The sequence below is a fragment of the Choloepus didactylus genome, chromosome 21 (genome assembly GCF_015220235.1).
Source record: "Choloepus didactylus isolate mChoDid1 chromosome 21, mChoDid1.pri, whole genome shotgun sequence".
Classification (NCBI taxonomy): Eukaryota; Metazoa; Chordata; class Mammalia; order Pilosa; family Megalonychidae; genus Choloepus; species Choloepus didactylus.
This window is the reverse complement of record NC_051327.1, coordinates 21078161-21088089: the sequence shown is the minus strand read 5'-3', so window position 1 is coordinate 21088089 and position 9929 is coordinate 21078161. Positions and strand designations below refer to the sequence as shown.

Here is a 9929-nt window from a genome sequence, read left to right as displayed (position 1 = left end):
TATGTCTCTTTGCTTGATCAATGTATATTTTCATACCTCCGTATGGTAAAGCAAATTAACAAAAAATTCTTCAAAGAGCTCTATTCGAACTGCTTAAAGATAAATAAGTGCATATATAGAAATTAGTACTCCTGCAGTCCCAGAGAAAAAGGAAAAAGAAAAAACCCTCTGGGCATCAGGGTTCAAGGTCTTAGTAGTTGTAATTACTGTAAACAAACCTAGAATTTCCCGAAGGCAGCAGAGGGCTACCTCTGAAAGGACAGACTTTTCCAATTGTCCAGGTCACAGCTCTTGGCAAAATAGATCTACTAATTCGAAACAGTCAAAAGAAGGGCATAGGAGATCCTCCTCAGCCCCCTTAGGCAGTGGATCCATAGTGACAGTCAAGATGGAAGTGAATTCCTCAAACAGAAGCACCTGCTAGCGATGAAAGTTTTGCCAGGCAGAATTTAACCACAGAAGCTGATGTACAGACTCTGCTCAGTGAGATCCCTGTGAACCAGGATGATTTACAGTGAGCATCAAAAGTGGTTTTTCGTTGTCACGTGTCTCTTCGTGTGGCACTGATGAAGTTACAGGCTTCAGCTACATCTGTAAAATTAGTGTACTATTGTGTGACAACAGTGCCAAGGATTTTGAAATACATTGTATTACAACATATAACTGAGACCCTGTTTCCCTCTGATTTGGAGAGACAGTCTTGTAATTATAAATTACGTTCTAGGCTTGAGGAACCCACCTAAGAGTTTTCTCTTCATTAAGAGTAACTGGATTACTGTAGAATGACCACAGAAGTAATACTACATTATCGACCATATGAGAGCGACCCCACAAAACTGCCAAAAACTGCAGAAAAAGCAATTCAAGACTTTCCTACTTGTCTGCTATCAAGATTTATTCCTTGGTTTCTACATGGTAGATCCAGATTTCCTCTCAAACCTAAAAGAGCACTACCTATGATTTCTAGAGAGGCAGCTAAAGACGTGAAATGGTACTTAACCATTTCAGAACATGATGTCAAATCACAAAGTTATGATTGTACGGTAGATCTATTGGAGTTTCAACCTAATTTGGAAAAAAAAAAAGAAGCACTTAATTTGGACTTACACACTGAATGAAAAGACTAATTCTGGAAATATAAATAAATGATCAGAGAAAGGAAAACAGCACTTGAAGAGGTCCTGGAGTATTTCCATTCCCAGCAGTAATTGTACCAAAAATATTGTTCCTTTATTTAAAAAATTGCAAGATAGTTTAAAGGCACTAAATTTGCACACTCTTTACAGAGGAAGATGGACAATAGAGCACACTATTTGCAACATCCAAACTCGGGAAGACATTTGGGCAAAACTCAATCAAATTATCAGGCACGGTGGACTACCACAATTCAGAAACATTTAGGCTAAATATGGGTTTCCTGTGATGTTATGTACTATGAATATGTGGGAAATCTTAAAAGACGATGAGCTCTTACTGGGAAAATGAATTTATTTGTACATAAGTATGGTGTTACTTTTAGTATGTAATGAATTTCACTGATCGTCAGAAAGAATATTGTGAATGAACTGAGCATGGACTTGAAATAGGGAGATGAATAAATGTTTCAGTGGTTTTTAAATTAAAAAAAGAAGAAAAAGAAGGACATAAGAACTCGCATTAATATTGAGGCCACCTTAGGGGTCTTAAATCCTACCACCCTCATTTAAAACTTTAAAACCAAATTCAACAGACCAGGCCTCATTCCTTCTGTCTCACCTATCGCTGACCCCAGGGCCTCAGAAACCTTGGCAGAATTTGAATGAACCTGTAGGGGCAGCTATAGGAGAAGGGCTGGGTGCAGAAAAAATGGGAGAGTTGTAACTTTGGCTTAAGAATTCTTTCCACTGGGTCTGGAGATTGGAAGTGATAGGGACCTAAAGAATGTTTCAGAGTAGGCCACATTTTGTGTCGTTTGTCCTGTAATTCTCCAATTCAAAATTATTAATTTGTTTCCTAAAAATACTTTTGCCATAGTAGCCACAGAAGACAAATCATTATTAAAACTTGGGATGAAGGTAATTGAATAAAATCCATTACCAATTTAAAAGCTCCAATAAGTAAAGGAAAAGGTCCTTGGGAGCTATAGAAAAGTTTTTCCTGGATTTTTGTTTGGGCCAAATTAAACAATTATAGTATATTTTCCAGTGTTTGATAGTCAGTATGCTTTTGAAGTTGTTCATAATTTTAAGATATTACAAAAACAGAGATTTTTCTTTAAACCTCTGACGGGTGAGGGGGAGCAAGTACAGCTGCAAAAATGCAGTGACAAAGTCGAATCCTGTTCCTGTTTTTGTGATGACTTTTGAAGCAAACAAATACAATTTTGTTCTACTTGGATAAATTTGATTCTCCCTAAATTTATGCAAGTTTACTGATAAAATAAGCTAATGTTATATCTGTTAGGTCTTTGAGAGGGTGAAAAATGTAAGTTTGTATTTAATGAAATTAAGTTATTATTTTGACAAACTATTTTTTTTAATTAATTATGCTTTGTAGGAGTTTAAAGGCAGTATCAAAGATCATTTTGGTAACTTAAGGTATGAGGGCATGTAAAGTATGCAAGGTGTGTTTCATTAAGGAAAGGTGTGTAGTTTTGTCCTGGAGAATGTGTAGGACAAAGCCTGGGTGAATATGGAAAGTTTTGGAAGTTTGTGGAAATGAATTTTGTTTATGAGAGTCAATGCTGACTAAAATTTGATAATTTTAGTCTAAGGGAATATGGTTAAGGGAATATGGTTTTGTTCTAAAATAAAATGTCTAGTGTTAATATGTAAGACAACACCTGAATGGATATGGAAAGTTGTAGAAGTTTGTGAAAGTGACTTCTGTTTGTCATAGTCAATGCTGACCAAAAATCTGATAGGCTTGTGTATAATATTTTTAAGAGTGTTTGTGAAAAACTATGTATGCCTACAAAATTGGAGTTTAATTTTCTCTCTGTTAAAATAATGCGGGTCGTTGGTCTGCTCTTAATGCAAAGTTTTAAAAAGCTTTTCTTAGCTCTGAGTATTCTGTCTATAAGACAAAAAGTCTATATCATATCAGAATAATATCCTTTATAATGCTTATATTGACTTATTATCCTTTATTTTAGAAGACAAGTCTTCTCACTTTAAAAGGAACTAAGTATATTCTTACAATCATATCAACTCCTATTTCACATTTTTTTGTCACTTTGGTTAAATAAGGAACCAAATATTGTTTCACAGTAACCCATTTTCCTAACATAATGTTCAAACCTAACAACTTTTGCCCTCCCAAAGTCGAACTCTAAAGGATATCTTTTTCTTTCAAACGGTTGCAAAGTATTTGTTCTTTCACTTATAAAATGAAGTGCTAAAAATAGTTTAATATATTACATAGGATGTGTTTGGGAATATAAGTATTATTAATTATTATAATAATTTAGTAATTAACCAATAATTAAATAATTATTATATAATATTAAATAATATTTATTGTTATAATTAAATATTTGATTATATAATTAAATAATTATATATAATTGAATAATTATAATTGAATTGAATTATATTTAATTGAATAATTAAATTATTATATAATTTAATTATATAATATTAAACAATATTTAATTGTTATAATATTTAATTATATAATAATTATTGTTTAATTACTATAATAATCAAAAGGGATTTTCTAAACTTCTGTTAAATTTGTATAGCTGACATGTTATTCATATATTTATAGATTGTTTAAAATTCCTAAAGACTTGACAATGTTCTCACTCTCTGTGTTATAATCTGATACTGATCTGTATGATGTTAGACAACAGTATGATGTTAGTTGTGGTTTTAATTATTCCTAGAAGAAGTTTACAGATCATGGAAACAGCCAAATTTCTACTTTGCTCTATTGTTTCTCTAAAACTATATGTGGTCATGCGCTGGTTTGAATGTATTATGTACCCCAGAAAAAGCCATATTCTTTGATGCAATCTTGTGGGGCAGACATAATAGTGGGGATTAAGTTGGAAAGTTTGGATTAGGTTGTTTGCATGGAGATGTGCCCCAGCCAACTGTAGATGATAACTGATGGGATATTTCCATGGAGGCATGGCCCCACCCATTCAGGGTGGGCCTTGATCAGTGGAGCCATATAAATGAGCTCTCTCAAAGAGAAGGAACGGAGTGCAGCTGTGAGTGATGTTTTCAAGAGAAGCAAGCTTGCTAGAGAGGAACGTCCTGGGAGAAAGCCATTTTGAGGCCAGAGCTTTGGAGCAGACACCAGCTGCCTTCCTAGCTAACAGAGGTTTTCCGGACGCCATTGACCATCCTCCGGTGAAGGTACCCAATTGCTGAGGTGTTACCTTGGACGCTTTGTGGCCTTAAGACTGTAACTATGTAGTGAAATAAACCCCAGTTTTATAAAAGCCAAAAAAAAAAAAAAAAAAAAAAAAGTATATGTGGTCAGCTACAAGTCAGAACTTCGTCTTCACCAAAAGGGGCTTTAAACGAGAAGCAAGGCAAGTATATAAATTATGTTCTACCTGTTAATTACCATAACTCTGGTAAATGTGTAAAAGTGAAACAGGACAAAACTTCTGCTATTGTTTTTAGTTGCCGTCACCAATATAAGCCAGTTGTCAAGTGTTTTTATTTCTGAAAAGAGCTTCATTTAGAAAATACTTATGAGGAAATTAGGGCCTAGATGATAAGCTCTGACAGCAGTCACATTTATTCCTGAGCTTTAACTCATTTCTAAATTCTGAGATGTTCTGCTGTTTGTGTATAACCTGGTAGCTCCCTGGAACTTTGGGTGTCCGTGTGACACCTGAGACTCAGAGTTAGAGTTTTCCAGCTCTGACAATCAGCATTACACCATACAGCAAATGCTAAAGAAGCTGAAAAAGAGATCAGATTTCAATTAGGGAAGCGAATGAGGCTGATCTGGTTAGGACTAAAGTAAATTGGAATACAGGCTAAGACATGATGTTGTCTGTATTTTAAGACTTTAATTTCTGTGTGAGACCAAAGAAGGAGAGGTTTATTTTGTCCAAAATTTAAATTTTCTTTATCACACTATCTGATTTAACTTACCTGATCAGTTTATTTAAACAACATCATTCAGCTTTATTTGACATGGAATCTAGAATAGGGAATGTGATCTTGATATTCTGTACAAGACATACCCTTTGCCAAGGTCCTAACTCCGAGCTCCTCAGCCCTTTAGTGGGCATTGGAATCACTTGGCAGGTTTGTAGATTGGTGGGCTTCATCCCCAGAGCTTCTGTTTTTGTAGGTCTGGGGTGTGGCCCGATATCTTAATGCTGATCTGGGGACCAAACTTTGAGAATTACTTCCAGAGGAACGACCTGGCGAGAGGGGCACCAGAGCCACTTACACACTCCCATGGCGGCTCTCCTCCAAAGGCGAGCTGGGCTCGCTGAAAGCAGTGGGAGGACAGGACTCGGCAAGAAAGGCCAGAAGCTGGAAGAAGGGGGTCGCATTTATTGTAGAGGCCAGCAAGGGTGGTGTGGAGCTAAAGGGCCTGATCCGTAGAGAATTATGGAGACAGCTCAAGAATACGGGTGTCCTGGGGCAAGGAGCTGCTGCTCAGCTCTTCCAGCTTTTCCTGCAGGCAGCGTCTCAGCCAGCACCACTAAGAGCTGCCCGAGGGCTTGACCCACCAGTATGGAGCCCACATAGGATTGCAAATGACTGGAGGACCACTTTCCAGCAAAGGAGTTGGGGAGTGGGCCCACGACCCCGAGGTCCACTAGGTATATGGCACACCACACCACCCAGAAGCTGCCGGCTGGGTAGAACGTCAGAACAGCCCACCAAAGGCATGGCTGCAACTCCAGCTCAAGGCAGTGCATTGCAAGGTTGGGTTGCCACCCCCCAGGACATCATCCTTGCCCTAAATCAGAGACCTCTGTAGGGTCCTGGGTGGAAGCAGGGGTGGTGCTATGTACTGGTTATCTGTGGCTGCGTAACAAGTTACCCCCAAATTTAGCAGCTTAAAACAAATAATACTTCTGTGGGTCAGAAATCTATATGCAGCTTGGGTGGGGGCCTCTAGTTTGGGGGTCTCTGGCTCGGGGTCTCTCAATCAAGGTGTTGACCGTGGCTGCAGTCATTTCAGGGAATGCCTGGGGACGACTGGGGAGAACCTGCTCCCCACTCACTTCCCAGCTCACTGACGGGGTTGTTGACACTGACCTCAGGACCTTGGGCCTGTTGGCTGGAGACGTCCATTCTTTGCCACATGGGCCTCACCATAGGGCAGCCTGTAACATGGCAGCCAGCCTTCCCGAGAGCAAGTGAGTAAGGGAGCGTGAGAGAATGCTCAGGACAGGAGCCACGGACTTTTTGTAACCTCATCTCAGAAGGGACACCCCATCATCCGTGCTGCTGCAACTCTGAGCTCTGTGGCGCTAGACGGGCTGGTCCCCAAAGGGGAAACACCTCCACCGAAGGACATGGAAAGGGTCCTACAAGCCATGGCACCTGCCTGGGCATTTTGGGCTTCTTGTGTGCAAGGGCCAGCAGGTGAGAAGAGAGTGACGGTCAAGGCAGGGTATTTGACCCTCATTATCAGGAGGCAGGGGGGCTCCTGCTACATGAGGAGGACAAGGGGGCATTATAGAAGCCAGGTGAGCCACTTGGGAGCCTCTTGATGTGCCCTGACCTGGTGTGACTGAATGGACAGGGACAGCAGCCCCAGCCAGAGTGGGACAGAGCAGGCCTTCGGAGATGAGGGCCTGGGTCCTGCCTCCAGGTTAGCCACTGAATCTCTCTGTGAGGCATCTCCAGAGAAACAGGATCAACAGGATCTGCGTAATAGGATTTATTTACTTATTTAAATTAGTTCACAGGATCATGGGGGCTGGCAAGTCTGAAATCTGGCCAGTGGGCTGGAAACGCAGCCAGAAATTGAAGCTGCAGTCTTTTTTTTTTTTTTTTTTTTTTTTTTGGGTTTTATAAAGGGGATTTATTGGGTTATAATTTACAGTTCTAAGGCCATAAAAGTGCCCTAATTTTTATGACATCGACAAGAGGATACCTTCACTAAAGGAGGGCCAATGGCATCCAGAACACCTCTGTCAGCTGAGAAGGCACGTGGCTGGCATCTGCTGGTCCTTTGCTCCCTGGTTGCATTTCAGAATGGCTTTCAACAAAATGTCTCTGGTCTTCTATCTCTCTTAACTTCTCTCAGTCCCCTGCTTGGTTCTCCTGGAGTGTTTCTCTGTAAGTGTTTGGGGATCCTCTCTTAGGTTCTCCAGGGCAAACTCTGGGCTTCATCTCTTAGCTTAGTATCTCCAAATATCCATCTGTCTGCATCTCCAAGTGTCAGCATCTCTGTTGGCTCTTTTTTTTTTTTTTTTTTTTTAAATCTTCATTTTATTGAGATATATTCACATACCACGCAGTCATACAAAACAAATCGCACTTTCGATTGTTCACAGTACCATTACATAGTTGTACATTCATCACCTAAATCAATCCCTGACACCTTCATTAGCACACACACAAAAATAACAAGAATAATAATTAGAGTGAAAAAGAGCAATTGAAGTAAAAAAGAACACTGGGTACCTTTGTCTGTTTGTTTCCTTCCCCTATTTTTCTACTCATCCATCCATAAACTAGACAAAGTGGAGTGTGGTCCTTATGGCTTTCCCAATCCCACTGTCACCCCTCATAAGCTACATTTTTATACAACTGTCTTCGAGATTCATGGGTTCTGGGTTGTAGTTTGATAGTTTCAGGTATCCACCACCAGCTACCCCAATTCTTTAGAACCTAAAAAGGGTTGTCTAAAGTGTGCATAAGAATGCCCACCAGAGTGACCTCTCGGCTCCTTTTGGAATCTCTCTGCCACTGAAGCTTATTTCATTTCCTTTCACATCCCCCTTTTGGTCAAGAAGATGTTCTCCGTCCCACGATGCCAGGTCTACATTCCTCCCCGGGAGTCATATTCCACGTTGCCAGGGAGATTCACTCCCCTGGGTGTCCGATCCCACGTAGGGGGGAGGGCAGTGATTTCACCTTTCAAGCTGGCTTAGCTAGAGAGAGAGGGCCACATCTGAGCAACAAAGAGGCATTCGGGAGGAGGCTCTTAGGCACAATTATAGGGAGGCCTAGCCTCTCCTTTGCAGAAGCTGCAGTCTTGAGTTAGAATTTCTTCTTTGGAAAGCCTCAGGTTTTTTTTGCTCTTAAGGCCTCCAGCTGATTGGATGAGGCCCACCCTGTTATCAAGGACCATGGCCTTTACTAAAAGTCAGCGGTTGGTAGATGTTACCCATCGGCCAAAGGCCCCCACAGCAGCCCCTAGAGGAGTGTTTGACTGTACATCCGGGTTCCATGGCCCAGCCTGGTTGGCATATAAGAGCGATGGTCTTGGGTACTGAGGCCGGCAGAAGTAGAGGCTGGAGGCCAGAAGGCTCTAGAATGGAGGAGGGAGGTGGCCCAGATAGGCTACTAAAATCCTGGAGGACCAACACCCCAAATATATACATGAAAGAGAGGGAGAAGACAGAGAGAGAGAGAGGGTGAAAGAGAGGGAGAGAGAACACAGAGAGAGAGGACAGAGAGAGAGAGGTGTATATGAGCTATGTAAGAAGTGGGCTTTAGACACATGGAGATGCACTGCCAAGACGCCCCCCTTCAAACAGGACTTGCTGTCCATCCTGGATAGTGTGGTCAGCCATGATCAGCTTTGGGGAGTGTGGACAGCCGTGGGCAGCCATGGGTAGTGTGGCCAGCTGTGGACAGCTGTGGAGAGTGTGAGCAGCCGTGGGCAGCCATGGGAAGTGTGGTCAGCCATGGGTAATGTAGCCAGCCGTGGGCAGCCACGAGGAGTGTGGCCAGCCGTGGGCAGCCATGGTTAGCTGTGGGGAGTGTGGGCAGGCTCAAGCAGTCAGTCCCTTGAGTCTGCCTCAGTTGCAGAGAGTTGCTTCCCCCTAAGTCATATCCTTTCCAGGAACTGAGCACAGAAGCCAACGTGGACACTCTAATGGGCAGCCCTTGCTCCAGAGCTTCCCGGCAGGTTGGCTGCGGCCGTTTCAGACCTACATCAGCATCTGACTTCTCCCTCTAGCTGGATTTGGGTCTCTCCCCTTCCTTTCACAGGTATCAATCCCCAACAAACCTCTTACTCATTCCATCCTAGTGTTGCTTCTGCAGCACCCACACTTTGCCAGCTTTGCTGCTGGCTGCTGCAGACCACCTTCGTATCATGATACGACCTCCGGCCTTGCACCTCCACCAGGTGAGCTGGCACTGTGAGCGGCAGGAAGTATTCCTGGAAGCCGTTTGTACTGGGACAGCTGGCAGTCACATCCTAGGCTCCTGGGTGTGATCGGGGACCCCATAAATGTTTCCCACTAACCTCAAACCAAACATGTCCCCGATGCAACTTCTGCTTAGCCAGACCATGAAAGTACCTGTGGCCTCTCTGTGAACTCCCATCATGAGGGGCATGGGAGGGAGGGCAAGTGGGGTACAAAGAGATTGTGGTCTTAGCCAATTGTGGGGAAAACAGCTTACTCTGGCAAAATTTTTAAAAAACATATGATCATGTGAATACACTGCTATGGTCCCTCCCAGGGCTTTGGAACTGGCTTGTGTGAATGAGGCACCCTGTATCTTAAACTTTATTTGATTCATGGTAAACATACTCCTAGGAGCTATTTTGTCTAGTCGTATTTTATATATGAACTAATACACATACCATATATCCACAATACATATAAATATATATGCTATATAGCATATACTATATAGTACTAATATATAACTAATATATATTTTATGTTATATAATTAATATAATCAATATATACATATATTATATATTTTATATTATAGAAATATATTAATATATATTAATGTATAGTACTAATAAATATATAAGTATTTTAAAAAT

At 41.4% G+C, this 9929-nt stretch overlaps 1 pseudogene; it reads left to right on the top strand.

Moving 5' to 3' along the window:
- The first annotated feature begins 782 nt into the window (after nt 1–782).
- On the top strand, nt 783–1526 carry LOC119517492 (annotated as a pseudogene).
- Nucleotides 1527–9929: the final 8403 nt, after the last annotated feature.